Source organism: Ictidomys tridecemlineatus, chromosome 2 (assembly GCF_052094955.1).
Source record: "Ictidomys tridecemlineatus isolate mIctTri1 chromosome 2, mIctTri1.hap1, whole genome shotgun sequence".
Classification (NCBI taxonomy): domain Eukaryota; kingdom Metazoa; phylum Chordata; class Mammalia; order Rodentia; family Sciuridae; genus Ictidomys; species Ictidomys tridecemlineatus.
The window spans coordinates 7,787,682-7,803,654 of record NC_135478.1 but is presented as its reverse complement, the minus strand read 5'-3'; the positions used below and the strand labels follow the sequence as shown (position 1 = coordinate 7,803,654).

Here is a 15,973-nt window from a genome sequence, read left to right as displayed (position 1 = left end):
AATAGCAAAAACAATGCTAAGCAGGAAGTGTGAATCAGGCGGTATAGCGATACCAGACTTCAAACTATACTACAGAGCAATAGTAACAAAAACAGCATGGTACTGGTACCAAAACAGGCGGGTGGACCAATGGTACAGAATAGAGGACACAGTAACCAATCCACAAAACTACAACTATCTTATATTTGATAAAGGGGCTAAAAGCATGCAATGGAGGAAGGATAGCATCTTCAACAAATGGTGCTGGGAAAACTGGAAATCCATTTGCATCAAAATGAATCTGAATCCCTATCTCTCGCCATGCACAAAAGTTAACTCAAAATGGATCAAGGAGCTTGATATTAAATCAGAGACACGGCGTCTGATAGAAGAAAAAGTTGGTTATGATCTACATACTGTGGGGTTGGGCTCCAAATTCCTCAATAGGACACCCATAGCACAAGAGTTAACAACTAGAATCAACAAATGGGACTTACTCAAACTAAAAAGTTTTTCCTCAGCAAAAGAAACAATAAGAGAGATAAACAGGGAGCCTACATCCTGGGACAAATCTTTACTCCACACACTTCAGATAGAGCCCTAATATCCAGAGTATACAAAGAACTCAAAAAATTAGACAATAAGATAACAAATAACCCAATCAATAAATGGGCCAAGGACCTGAACAGACACTTCTCAGAGGAGGACATACAATCAATAAGTACATGAAAAAATGCTCACCATCGCTAGCAGTCAGAGAAATGCAAATCAAAACCACCCTAAGATACCATCTCACTCCAGTAAGATTGGCAGCCATTAGGAAGTCAAACAACAATAAGTGCTGGAGAGGATGCGGGGAAAAGGGCACTCTTGTTCATTGTTGGTGGTACTGCAAATTGGTGCAGCCAATTTGGAAAGCAGTATGGAGATTTCTTGGAAAGCTGGGAATGGAACCACCATTTGACCCAGCTATTCCCCTTCTCGGTTTATTCCCTAAAGACCTAATAAGAGCATGCTACAGGGACACTGCTACATCGATGTTCATAGCAGCACAATTCACCATAGCAAGATTGTGGAACCAACCTAGATGCCCTTCAATAGATGAATGGATAAAAAAAATGTGGCATTTATACACAATGGAGTATTACTCTGCATTAAAAAATGACAAAATCATAGAATTTGGAGGGAAATGGATGGCATTAGAGCAGATTATGCTAAGTGAAGCTAGTCAATCTTTAAAAAAAGAAATGCCAAATGATTCCTTTGATATAAGGGGAGTAACCAAGGACAGGGTAGGGACGAAGAGCTTGAGAAGAAGATTAACATTAAACAGGGATGAGAGGTGGGAGGGAAAGGGAGTGACAAGGGAAATCGCATGGAAATGGAAGGTGATCCTCAGGGTTATACAAAATTACATATAAGAGGAAAGGAGGGGTAAGACAAGATAATACAAGTGGAAGAAATGATTTACAGTAGAAGGGGTAGAGAGAGAAAAGGGGAGGGGAGGGGAGGGGAGGGGAGGGGAGGGGGGATAGTAGAGAATAGGACAGACAGCAGAATACATCAGACACTAGAAAGGCAATATGTAAATCAATGGAAGGGTAACTGATATGATACAGCAATCTGTATACGGGGTAAAATTGGGAGTTCATAACCCACTTGAATCAAACTGTGAAATATGATGTATTAAGAACTATGTAATGTTTTGAACGACCAACAATAAAAAAAAAGAATGCTTATTAGATAGGTTAAAGGAATATTGTTGAGAAAACTTCTTCAAGATAAGAGCTGAAGCTGAGCAGCCCAATTAGGGCTTATCAGCTTGCACCTATAATTCTCTACCTGTGGGAATCAGGCATTTGAACCCAAGGTCATGAACTAATAACCTTGCATACAACTGGGATGTTTTCTTGGTTCCTTTGCACCAAGAAATTCCCAAGAGATGCGTGAACTCTGTCTCTAGGGAGTTCAAAGACCCATAATTCATTCCTCGCTCCTGACAGCTGAGGCCTTTTTTCTCAGATGTTAGGAAATTTTCAATTTCCAATACTTGCTTTTCTTTTTCTTTTCAATATTTTTTTATATCTTGATGGACCTTTACTTTATTCATTTATTTATATGTGGTGCTGAGGATTGAACCCAGTGCCTCACACATGCTAGGCAAGTGCTCTATCTCTTAGTCACAACCAACCACAGCCCCTTACTTTTCTTATACTCAAACTTTTCTTTAAGTTTATTGCTTTGCACCAAGTGCCATGGCGCATACCTGTAATCCCAGTGGCTCAGGAGGCTGAGGTAGGAGAGTCGCAAATTCAAGGCCAGTCTCAGCAATTTAGTGAGACCCTGTCTCTAAATAAAATACAATAATAGGGCTGAGGATGTGACTCAGTGGTTAAGCCCCCTGGGTTCAATCCCAGTACAGCACAAAACCAAAATGAAACAAAACAAAAGTTTTTTGCTTTGATATATGCTCCTTTTCCAGAAATTTCCTACTTTTTTTTCACTGGTATTTTCTTTTTTTTCACTGTCGGATTTAATTTTCAGAGTCAACTTGTAATACTATCTAAAATCTTCACCCCATGTCTTTATCATTGCCAGATTTTTAACATAGCTCAAATCTTCAGATCTCTTTCTGCTCTTCTCTTACCTTTTTTTGTGGGGAGTGGATGGGTATTGGGGATTCAACTCAGAGGCACTCAACCACTGAGTCACGTTCCCAGCCCTATTTTGTATTTTTAAAAAATATTTATTTTTTAGTTGTAGTTGGACACAATACCTTTACTTATTTATTTTTAGGTGGTGCTGAGGATCGAACCAGGGCCTTGCAAGTGCTAGGTGAGCACTCTACTGCTGAGCCCACCCCAACCCCCTATTTTGTATTTTATTTAGAGACAGGGTCTCACTGAGTTGCTTAGTGCCTCAATTTAGTTGCTAAATTGCTGAAGCTGGCCTTCAACTCATGATCCTCCTGTCTCAGCCTCCCATGCTTCTGGGATTACAGGGGTGCGCCACCAAGCCTGGCTGACTTGTAACTTGAAAAGAAGTTTCTTTGGTTGATCTTGGTATGAGCAGCCTCAGGATTCTGAAAAGGAATGCAATGTCTTGCTCACTCATGTGGGTCAGCCCTTCATTTATGTGGGATGGGTATTAACATCATACGAGCCAAAATGTCAATTCTGTTCAGCACCTTCTGTATGGCATATGAATTTCTGAAAAGAGAAAGAAGAACCAGCCTGTAATTTTGGAAGAAGTGAGGATCTTTATAATAATCACTCTTTGGACTCAAAATCCAGGGTAGGGAGGGTGGCCTTAGGGTTAAAAATGGTCTAGAGATCACTGGGTCCAAAGGCTCAGCATAATGATGGAACATATTGGGCACAGGGGCACATGCAGAGATCCATTCAAAATGTTGAAGTGGAATGATCTTGAACCCAGGTTGTTCAGGCCAGCCTGGGCAAAATAGTGAGACCCTCAAAATAAAAAGACAAAGAAAAGCTGGGCAAGGTGGCACACATCTGTAATCTCAGCTACTTCGGAGGCTGAAGCAAGAAGATTGCAAGTTTGAGACCAGTCTGGGCAATTTATGAGATCCAGTCTCAAAATAAAAACTGAAAAAAGATCTGGAGGTGTAGTTCAGTAGTAGAATCCTTGACAAGCATGTGTGAGGCTTTGGGTTCAACTTTCAATAGGATACACACACACATACACACATACACACTCTGCCTAATCTCTTGTATATGGGAAATTTTTTAAAAAAGTGAACTTTGAGCTAGGTGAAGTGGTGCACACCTGTAATCCCAGGGGCTCAGGAGGCTGAGATGGGAGGATCACAACTCCAAACCCAGCCCCAGCAATTAAGAAAGACCCTAAGCAACTCAGTAAGACCCTATCTCAAAATTAAAAAAATAAAGAGAGCTGAGGATGTGGCTCAGTGTTTAAGTGTCCTTGCATTCAATCCCTGACACCAAAAATAAAGCTGAACACATAGAAGCAATGAATAGAATATAGATTCCAGGGCTGGGGATGTGGCTCAAGCTGTAGCGCGCTCGCCTGGCATGCGTGCGGCCCGGGTTCGATCCTCAGCACCACATACCAACAAAGATGTTGTGTCCGCCGAGAACTAAAAAATAAATATTGGAAATTCTCTCTCTCTCTCTTCTCTCACTCTCTCTTTAAAAAAAAAAAAGAATATAGATTCCAACTGAATGGTGGTTGGGAGGGGGCATCAGGAGATGTAGGTCAAAGGGAACAAACTTTGAGTCATGAGATTCTGTGTGATTTAATTTATAGCATGATGACTATATGTAATAATGTTGCACTATATGCTTGGAGTTTATCAAGACACTTTAAAAGAAGTGTCTATGTGAGATGCTTGATTATCACTTCACAATGTGCACATATATCAAATCTTCACATTGTACACCTTTAAAAATGATACTATTATAAAATTGGGGGCCTAGAGAGATGGTGCTGGAAAAAGTAGATATCTACATGCAAAATAATGGAGTTGGAATCTTACATTGTATCATGTAAATATTAACTCAAAATGGATCAAAAACCTAAATATAAGAGCTAAAGGTACAAACTCTGCAGAAAATATGTGTGTGTGTGTGTGTGTGTGTGTGTGTGTGTGTGTGTGTGTGTGTGTGTATAGGGTGGGGAGAGTTTAGATATTGGATTTGGAAATTATTTCTTGAATATGACTCAAATGTACAAGCACCAAAAGCCAAGTTTATGCTAGGCATGGTGGCACATGCCTATAATATCAGCTACTCAGGAAGCTGAGGCAGGAGGATCATAAGTTTAAGATCAACCTGTCTCAAAAAAATAAATAAATAAAATAAAAAGGGGGCTGGGGTTGTGGCTCAGTGGTAAAGTGCTTGCCTAGCATGTGTGAGGAACTGGGTTTGATCCTCTGCTCCACATAAAAATAAATAAACAAGTTATAAATTTTTTTTAAAAAGTGAAAAAAAAGAGTTGAGCATGTAGTTCAGTGGTAGGATCCCCTATGTTCAATGCCCAGTAAAACACACACACACACACACACACACACACAGTAGATGAATTGGACCTCATCATATTAGAAGAGAGTGAAAGGAAACCCACACAATGGGAGGAAATATTTACAAATCATATTTTGATTAAGGATAATATACAGAGTTTATATAAAGAACTATAAAATTCAAGAATAACAGCAACGGGGGGAATGGTAGTGTACACCTTAATCCAAGTGGCTCAGGAGCTGAGGCAGGTAGACTGAAAGTTGGAGGCCAGTCTTAGCAACTTAGGGAGGCCCTAAGCAACTTAGTAAGACCCTATCTCAAAATAAAAAAATTTTAAAAGGGCTGGGGCTGGGGATGTGACTCAGTGGTTAAGCACCCCTGGATTCAATTCCTGGTACCAAAAAAGAGAAAAAAAATCAAGAATAACCAAAAAATCAAATTCAAATATGGAAAAGAACTAGAATAATTTCACCAAAGAAGATAACAGATGGAGAGCCAGAACATCAAAAGATGCTCAATTCACCAGGCTGGGGCTGTGGCTTAGCGGTAGAGCACTGGCCTCACACATGTGAGGCACTGGGTTCAATCCTCAGCACCACATATAAATAAACAAAGGAAAGGTACTGTGTCCATCTACAACTAAGATATATTATATGATGCTCATGCTCAACTCACTAAATATTAGAGAAATTAAAATCACAATGAAGGTCTGGAGGTGTGGCTCAATGGGAGAGTATATGCTTGGCATGCAAAAGGCTATAGGTTCAACCACCAGCCCTCCAAAAAAAAATCACAATGAGCTATCACTTGATCCCAATGACAGCTACTTTTTTTGTTGTTGTTGTTGTTTGTTTTTAAGGGAGAAACAACAGAAGGAGGAAAAAGGGAGGGAGAAAAAAAAAAAGAAAAAAAAGTTGGGTATAGTGGTACATGTCTACAATCCCAGTTACCTGGGAGGCTGAGGCAGGAGGCCAGCCTGGGCAACTGTCTCAAAATTTAAAAAAGCCTGGGACGTAGTTCAATGGTAGAAAGCTTGCACGCATGAGGATGGTGGGAAACATAGTAAAACTGGAAACTATGTGCATTGGTGGTAAAATGGTGCTCTAGACCTGTAAAACACTATGATGTTTCCTTTGAAAATTAAACATAATTATTAGGGAATTCAACAAAACACTGCAAAAACAAAACAAGAAAACAACAACAACCAAACAACAACAACAACGAATAAGGGCTCAGAAGCAGCTCAGGGGTACAATGCTCCTTTACCATGTGCAAGAAGCTTTGGGTTGAATTCCCAGTACCCAGAAGAAAAACAAAACCCAAACCCACCCCCCCCAAAAAAAAAAGAAAAAAAAACCCACCCAGGGTCCCAAGCACGCCAGGCGAGCGCTTGACCACTGAGCTACATCGGCAACCCTCTCCATCTTCCAAGTGGTGATTCCCAAGAGAAAGTCTGTGGCTATTCTCCAGGTTGTGTGGGCTTCCTCCACCCACTAACTTCTCAAAGCGCTGCCCAAATAATGGTATTCTACTGCCACCTCGCGGTCACATTTTCCCATTACTCAGACTAGAAATCACTTGAACACCTTATGCACGTTTTTGTTTTTCATTTAGATTCCCAATTCATTTGGAGTTTATTGTTGTATAACGTAAAAACTGTAAAATTTTACTTTCATTAATAAAGAATGAAATTGAAGAATTGAACCCGGGGACATTCTACCAGTAAGCTACATCTCCAGCCCTCTTTAATTTTTGAGACGGGGTCTCCGTAAATTGCCCAAAAGTTTGATTGCAAGTTTGATTGCTTCAAAATTGCAATCCTCCTGCTCAGCCTCCCTCCTGCTACAACCTCTCAAGTCCCTGGAGTAAGTTACAAGCATGCGCCACCACACAGGCTAAGGTATAGATTTAATTTCATCTCTCCCAGATGGGTAACCAGTTGTTTTAGCATTTTGCTGCATTTTTGCTGCATTGATCTGAAATATATTAACGACCCAAATTTCTATATTATATTGAGTATATTTGCAAAAATTGTTACCTGTTCATGTGCCAGTACCACACAGTGTTAATTACTGAGGTTTTATAGTATATTTTAATATCCGTAGGTGATCACCAATTTTCAGTGCTTCTTTTAGTGTTAGATGTTAGTTCTTCCATAAGGACTTTAGTATAAATGTGCCTGACTTCACGAAGAAGCTTTTGGCAACCTTATTGAGATTATGACACATTTCTGAATTAATCCTTGGAAAATGCTCGATGACATCAGTGCTATTTTTGAACCATCATATAGGTGGCAGGTGGCCCCAGGCCCCATGGCAAAATCCTATAAGTAACACAGAAATATATATATTTGAAGAAAAAATTAAAGATTTGCAGTAAATATAATCACATTGAAAACACAACGGAACGAACGTTAGTGTTTAGCACGGTGCCCAGGTAAATTAACGAAATAAAGGGAAATAAAGGGCAATAAAGGCCTATAGAGAGACTTACGGAAGGAAGAGACCATACCGTGCATTGGCAGGCTTATCAACTTTGGGCTCAGCAACCGTGGGCGGAGTCAGCACAGGGCCTGGCCCCGCCCCCAGGCCTGACTCGCACCCCAGCAGAGCACCTGGTTCCGCCTCCTGCTAGGAACCGACCTGTGACTCAGTCCTAGACTCCGGGGAGGAAGCATTAAACGTCCGCACATGGCCGGCGGGATGTGGCTCCATGTGGCTGATGCCTGAGGAACCATCTTGAAGGCCGAAGGCTGAAAGAGGAAGTGTTGTCATTTCCGGCTCTGGCTTTGCCTGTTGTCCTTTGTCCTTCCTAGTGGGGGCGCCCACTCTGGCTTTAGTGGTTTCTACATACTTGCGAGTCCACCGTTTGGGGGGTGGGGCGTGAAAGGGCAGGTGAGGCTAAGGCTGCCGTGGGGCACCGTGGACGTGGCGTGCTCCCCTCGAGTCCCCGGGCCTGGCCCTCCTGAGCGGCCTAGGCAGGGTGGTCTGTCCCATGAGGTGGCTCCTTAAGAGCAACCTTTGTGAATAGTTCATGAAGGACATTGATTTCTGGCGTTTGAGTCACATCGACTTGACCTCAGGGACCTCCCACTTCATAGACTTGGTCATCCTGTGTGTTCAGTAACCACTGGCTGAAAGTCAGTCCAAAAGGGCCCTTTCCCCCTTTTCTTTGATAAAGAAAATTTCCTCTGAGATTTTGACTTTGTCTTTGATGCCCTTTATTTATTTATTTTGGTGCGGGGATTGAGCCCAGATACTTTACTACTGAGCTATATCCCCAGCCCCTTTAATTTTAAAATTTGAGCAGAATCTTGCTGAGTTGCTGAGGCTGAACTTGAACTTGTGATACTCTTACCTCAGCCTCTTGAGTCACTGGGATTATAGGTGTTGACCACCGTCCTTGTCTGATGCCCTTCATTTTTGACAAAGAACATTGGAGTAGAAAGTTAAGATAAATTCTAAACAGACAGAATGCCCTTACTTCTGTATATAAATATAAATATATTTAGAGTAGGAGCCTTTCTACTAAAGAAAGAGAACACTCAGCTATTTATAGTTCAGTTGGGTGATACAACTTTATATAATTTTAAGAAGTATTTTTAGTTGTAGTTATTTATTTATTTATTTTTTTGTGGTGCTGAGGAGATTGAACCCAGTGTTTCACATGTGCTAGGCAAGCTCTCTACCACTGAGTACAACCTCAGTCCAAGTTTATGTACTTCTGATGCTTGATCAATCTTGGATTATGTCATGGTTGACCCTCAGAGCTATAGCTGCTTGATGGCTCTCTAATGTCTAAACAAAACACTGTAATTAATAGTAATCCAAATCAAGTTTAACAATCCAGAATATAAGAGACCTTTGTATTTTGTTTTTTTTTTTTTAAAGAGAGAGTGAGAGAGGAGAGAGAGAGAGAGAATTTTTTTTAATATTTATTTTTTAGTTCTTGGCAGACACAACATCTTTGTTGGTATGTGGTGCTGAGGATCGAACCCGGGCCGCATGCATGCCAGGCGAGCGCGCTACCGCTTGAGCCACATCCCCAGCCCAGACCTTTGTATTTTGAATTGTTTGTTCAAAATTAAAGACAAGAGGGTCATTGAGTTTTTTCTCTTGTGGTTTTAAGTGTTGTAACCTTTAATTGTGGGCATACACATCATAGATCATGAGATTGGTTTTAACTGTTTTGTGTGGGTTGTAAAGAATCATGGGTTGACTTTGGATGCCATCCTGATTGTATGAAATAAGACTAGTAGGTCGTTTGTGGAACTTGTTCACAGATGACTGAGTATGAGCATTTTTGGGTCACAGATGAAGTCAATACTGCAGTTTGGCCATGGCATCTGGGACTTGGAATCCTAATGGTAGTACCAACATATCACATCCCACTCTTATTGTCTATACACCATCTCTGATCCATCAACTAATTATGATTTAATTGATCTTTGTATTTGATTTTACTAGAAGCCTTGCTAAAAACTCTTATCAGTTCTAGTTCTTATGTATTCTTAAGGGTTTTCCACATAGGTTTTCCTGAGACCAAAGCAGGAAAAACTTCATACTTTTCTTATTAGTCCTAATGGAATTTATCTATGTATTTATTTAAGCCATATCCCCAGTTCCTTTTTATATTTAGAGACAGGGTCTTGCTAATTTGCTTAGGGTCTCACTAAGTTACTGAGGCTGGCTTTGAACTCAGTGATCCTCCTGCCTTGTTCTCCCTACTTGCTGGGATTGGAGTTTTTTTTCATTTTCACCAATAACTGTGTTAACTGATATAGATTTCACAAGGTCAAAGCTTTTCTTTCCTTTCCATTTGGGAGAGGCTTTGTCTTGAATGACTTAAGATTCTATTAAATGCTTTCTCTGGTTAGATTCCACATATAAGGGAAATTATACAATTTTTGTCTTTCTTTGGCTTTACTTAGCATGGTATCTTCTAGGTTCATTCATGTTGTTGCAAGTGGAAGGAATTTCTTTTTTTTCTTTCATGTATTATTATTATTATTATTATTTGTACTGGGAATTGAACCCAGTGGCGCTTAACTACTGAGCCACATCCCCAGCCCTTTTTAATATTTTTTATTTAGAGACAAGTTCTTGCTGAGTTGTGTAGGGTCTTTGCTAAGTTGCCAAGGTTGGTTTTGAATTTGCGATTCTCCTGCCTTAGACTCCTGAGCCATTGGGATGGATTACAGGGGTGTGTCACAGCTCCTAGCTTGCTTCTTTTTAAAAGCTAAACATTCTAGGGCTAGAGATGTGGCTCAAGCAGTAGCGTGCTCACCTGGCATGCGTGGGCCTCTGAGTTCAATCCTCAGCACCACATAAAAATAAAATAAAGATGTTGTATCCACTGAAAACTAAAAACTAAATATTAAAAAATAAATAAAAATAAAAGCTAAACATTCTATTTTATATATACAAAATGCTACATTTTATTTACCCATTCATCTGTCAAGGGACATACTTTGGCTATTTTGAATATTGCTACAATGAACATAGAAGTACAGCTTTCTCTTTTTTTAAAAAATTATTTATTTATTCTAATTTGTTATACATATTGGCAGAATGCAATTCATTTCATATTACACATATAGAACACAATTTTTCAACTCACTGATTGTACACAAAGTATTTTCATACCATTCATGTCTTCATACATGTACTAACTCATTCCACCATCATTTCTACCCCCTTGCCCCCTCCTATCCCCTCCCTCTCCTTTGCCCTATCTAAAGTTCTGCAGCTTTCACTTTCAGATAGTGATTTTACTTCCTTGGTAAAAGAAGGGGTTTGCTGGAACATACATTAGTTGACCATATATGCATGGGTTTACTTCTGGGCTTTGTAACTCTTTCCATTGGCCCAAGTTTCTATCTTTATACCATCACCACACTGTTTTGATTGGTATAGCTTTGTAAAATAATTTGAAATCAGGAAGTGTGATGCCTCTGGTTTTGTTCTTGTTCAAAATTACTTTGGTGGGTGGGTACATTTGGGGTTGAGGCCACAGGTCCCAGAAGGTCACAACTTTCCTACTCTTCAGCTGGCAGAGGTGGAGAGATCAGGCTTGCAGGGGCTTTAGCCTCTGATGTCTAGAAATGGCGATGAGGGTCAGGATGGAGGGCAGTTCCTTGGACATTATCCAATTGAAGATGATCCACTTCTTCATGTCTATCTTCTACCACATCCCTCATTACAAGCTCATTTTAGACACAGATTCTATTCTTTTAATAGTCATCATAGCAAATCTCTTGTTTATCCATGCTGTGTTTTTTGTCTAGCAATTTTTTTGTTTTTAGCATTTTTGACCTGTGTGCTTTGTTTTTACTCTAATTAAATGAGGACAAGTGCCTAGGAACTATACCAATCCATTTAAAGTTCAATCATAATCCTGGGAAAAGTTATTTTGCGGATTTCACAATTCTTGAATGCAACATTCAGTATCATCACCATAAGGTCTTTTTTTTTTTTTTTTTTTTTTTTTTAGAGAGTTAGAGAGGAGGGAGAGAGAGAGAGAGAGAGAAAGACAGGGAGAGAATTTTTTAATATTTATTTTTTAGTTCTCGGCGGACACAACATCGTTATTTGTATGTGGTGCTGAGGATCGAACCCGGGTCGCACGCATGCCAGGCGAGCGCGCTACTGCTTGAGCCACATCCCCAGCCCACCATAAGGTCTTAAAAGACTTGTCCTAATGGTGTATTCAACCAGCAACACAATAATTCTCCTCATACTGTACATGCAGCATTCTTTTCCTGAGCCTCGTAAGTTGTACTTGACCTCATTCAGGCCATCCTGGCCCTGGAACAAAGCTCTGTTCCCTGACCTGTCTGCTCATTTGTGCAGTGAAAATGAGAAAATTTAAGGAAGTCAAACCACAGCTGATGTACTTGAAGAAGGAAAAAAAAAACTATCCTTACCACAGCAATATTACTTTGGAAACTGGTTTCAGGATTATTTCAAGCCTAGAAGAAATTGTTGAAAAGCAAGGAGATATAGTAGTGTACCTGAAGCAATACAATGCAGAGTTGTGTTAGTGATGACTGGTGCTCATGTTCTCAGACCTGGCCTCTTAGCCAAATAGAACATGAGAGTCTCACAGTCATGACAATTTTTCTTTAATTTTTAGATTTGTTCTAATTAGGGCTGGGGTTGTGGCCCAGTAGTAGAGTGCGTGCCTAACATGCATGAGGCACTGGGTTCGATCCTCACCATCACATAGAAATAAAGATATTGTGTTCACCTAAAACTAAAAAAGCAAAAATTTATTCTTATTAGTTATAAATGACAACAAAATGTACTTTTTGATTCATTGTGCACAAATGGAGCACAACTTTTCATTTCTCTGGTTGTACCCAATGTAGCATCATACCATTTGTGCAATCATACATGTACCTAGGGTAATGATGATTGTCTCATTCCACCATCTTTCCTACCCCCAAGCCCCCTTCCCTCCCCTCACACTCCTCTCTCCAACCCAAAGTTCCTCTATTTGTCTCCTGTCCCCACCCCTCAAGTGTAGACCAGCATTCACATATCAGAGAAAACGTTTGGCCTTTATTTTCTTTTTTTGGAATTGGCTTGTTTCGCTTGGCATGATATTCTCCAACTCCATCCTTTTACCTGCAAATGCCATAATTTTATTCTCTTTTAATATTGGGGAATATTCCATTACACAATGGAATATATATACTATATTTTCTTTGTCCATACATCTATTGAAGGGCATCTAGGACGGTTCCACAGTTTAGCTATTGTGAATTGTGCTGCTATAAATATTGATGTGGCTGTGTTCCTGTAGTATGCTGTTTTTTAAGTCATTTGGGTGTAAACCAAGGAGTGGGATCACTGGGTCAAATGGTGGTTCCATTCCAAGTTTAGGCATGACAATTTTTGAAGGGTCCAGAAAAACCTCAGACTGATTGTCTGCCTGACTCTCTGCTCCAGGGAACTTCAGCTCTTGCTGAATAACATACTATAGTGCATTTTGGTATCCTGAATTTGGGTCTCACTTGTGTGGCTGTTTAATAGATGAAGCTTGTGGATAATTTGAAAGATGCTTGGTAGAAGCCTTGATAACTTCATAAGAATGTCTGTTTTGTACATTTTGAAATAATTTAATTTCTTGCCCAGTGTGGTGGCAGATGCCTCTAATCCCAGTGGCTCAGGAGGCTGACTCAGGAGGATTGTAATTTCAAGACTAGCCTCAGCAATTTAGAGTGAACCCAAGCAACTTAGAGAGAACCTGTCTCAAAAAAAAAAAAAAAAAAAATGGGGCTGGGGATGTGGCTCAAGCGGTAGTGCGATCGCCTGGCATGCCTGGCATGCGTGCTGTCTGGGTTCGATCCTCAGCACCACATACAAACAAAGAAGTTGTGTCCGCTGAAAACTAAAAAATAAATATTGGAATTTATTTCTCTCCCTCCTCTCTCTCTCTTAAAAATAAATAAATAAAAATAAAATAAAATTTAAAAAAATAAACAAATAAATAAATAAATAGAACTGGGGATGTGGCTCAGTGGTTAAGGGCCCCTGAGTTCAATCCCTGGTACAAAAAAAAAAAAAAAAAAAAGAATTTAGCCGGGCCACGTGGTGCACATTTGTGATCCCAATGGCATGGCTTCAGAGGCCGAGGCAGGAGGATTGTGAGTTCAAAGCCAGCCTCCTCAGCAAAAGTGAGGTGCTAAGCAACTCAGTGAAACCCTGTCTCTAAATAAAATACAAAATAGGGCAGGGATGTGGCTCAGTGGTTAAGAACCTCTAGATTCAATTACTGGCAGAAAACAATAACAACAACAACAACAAAAAAAAACATTACAAAGGACAGTTAGGAAATCCATATGTAATATAGATTTTTAAGAATACTTTTTAGGGCTGGGGATGTGGCTCAAGCAGTAGCGCGCTCCGCCTAGCGTGCGTGCGGCCGGGGTTCGATCCTCAGCACCACATACAAACGAAGACGTAAAGAACTAAGAAAAAATAAATAAATGCTAAAATTCTCTCTCTCTCTCTCTTTAAAAAAAAAGAATACTTTTTAATGCAAGGCAAGAAACTCACAAGTTCCTTTACAAAACAAACACCTTTGACTACATAAAAGGCAAATATTGTATATGGCAAAAAATAAAAATGTTATGGTGAGGTAATTAGCAATCTAGTGTTCACAAAACACATTTGATAACGGGCACTGTTAGCCCAAAAGAACAGGACAGGACGCAAACTTTACGGATCAGCACAGTTTTTTTTTTTTTTTTTTTTTTCTTCCAGGAATGGAGTGACCCTTTTCCTGGTGGAAAATGGGCAGCCAGCCGAAGCAGGAGTCTATACTTTATTTATATGGAGGGATGAAATAAATAGAAGTATAGACTCCTCACTCAGGAATTTGAGATTTTGTTTTTATTGGGCAATGAAGGGTCTGGGGTCAGTGGCCAGCATCTGGAAAGGACTCATTTTGGAAGAAATCAATGCTTAAGTCTTTTTCCAGAGACTGTCAGTCTAGGTTTGATGGAGAACTTCTCCCCAGGGCTTGTTTTGTCACCAAGAAAGAACGATTGGGTAAGGATCAATATTATTAATGTATGGCTTTCTTTTTCACTCCTTTTTCCGAGTCCACACTATTTGGGGGTTTGACATTTTCCATATCTAATAGGCACGAACAAATCTTTGTAAAATATTTGTAAATTAGGGTTCTAAACAACTCTTTATTCCTCAAAAGCCGCTCACTGAAAAATCACAGCAAGACTGATGATCAGAAAACCTTTTAGAATCACTTCTGAGTATTTATCAGCGCTGTTTTACAAAACGCAGTGCGGAAGGCCCTGAATTTAAAGTCAAAAAATCCGTCAAGTGGAAAGAGTAATGCATATTTGAAGAAGAAAAATTTCAAGCTTTACAAAAGGTGTCAGTACGCTGTAAACTCCAAGCAATCAACTATTAAGAGTTTAGCATGGTGTCCAGATAATAAAAAGAAATAAAGGCTGAAGGACTGGATTAATTGCGTGGAGGAGACCGACCATCTCACTGATTGGCAGGCGTAGAAACACAAAGGAAGTTCTAACTACGTGGATGGAGGCAGCTTTTGTGAGCGGCGTGTGGTTGGGCCCCCCCGCCCCCCCGCCCCCCCGCCCCCCCGCCCCCCCCTTCCCTCCTCATTCCGTGAGTCTGGCAGGTCCAACCTCCAACTCCGCCCTGGGAATGCACCCCGCCCAGAGCCCTGATTCTAACCACCAGCCTCGGCCTCGGCCTGTTCCGGTCCCCAGCGTTAGGCTCAGAATTGACCTTAAGGGCTCTCCGCCCCCATGGGAGGAAGCTAGAATTTCTACGTTTCTCTGCCGCAGAGGGTCCTACGTGGCTGTGGTTCGACGCCGAACTCGGGGACTTCCGGGCCAGAACTTGGAAGCGGAAGTGATGTGAGATGTCTCTCCGTCTTTTCCGGTCTAGCTCTGCGCGGCCAAGTTCTTTTCTCCTTGGTGGTGGTGCACCTAACGGGGCCTTGGCGAGGTGGAGTAAAGGGACAGTCAGCCGCTGGAAGGGTCCAGGGAATGTTCGAGTTTAGCCCGGGCCGCCGGGGAGCCTTTCAGAGAGGGCCGGCCCTTCCCGATCGCGTCCGCCGGGGTTGCGGGTCCTCCGGTTGCGGCCGGGTCTTACAGGCCGGTGGCCGTCGTTCGGAGGGTCCCCCCAGGGGCCGTTTCGACATAATTCTGAAGGGCGCGTCTTCGTTTCGAACATTTTGTGCGCTTTTCCTCAAAAGCCTTTAAAGTAATCTTTTGAATTTTTTTTTTCCCCAGAAGGAAAAGAACTTCCGCTGTGGAGGGCAGCATAACGTCCCCCTTCCGCGCGGACCTGGCGATCCGGGCGCGTTCCGGTGAGTGCTTGGTGTGAGTTGGCTCCACAGGACTTCTTTTGTCTTTCAGTTGGGCTTTGTCTTTGTGTGGAGTATATCTTTGACACATTTAGGTAGGAAGATAAAGCTTCTTTTAATGACATCTA

General features: G+C 41.0%; 1 protein-coding gene across 13 annotated transcripts in view; it reads left to right on the top strand.

Annotated features, from left to right (window-relative positions):
• The first annotated feature begins 15,256 nt into the window (after positions 1 to 15,256).
• The window catches only part of LOC101958327 (uncharacterized), a 31,570-nt gene continuing 30,853 nt past the window's right edge, over positions 15,257 to 15,973 (top strand). For 9 of the 13 annotated variants that reach the window (XM_078028637.1, XM_078028552.1, XM_078028591.1 and 6 more), the window contains exons 1-2: positions 15,394 to 15,484; positions 15,772 to 15,848. The gene's annotated coding sequence lies outside the window, so the exon portion shown is untranslated. Of the gene's footprint in view, positions 15,485 to 15,771; positions 15,849 to 15,973 lie in introns of all 13 variants that reach the window. The other 4 variants (XM_078028648.1, XM_078028608.1, XM_078028619.1 and 1 more) reach the window with 1 other exon arrangement.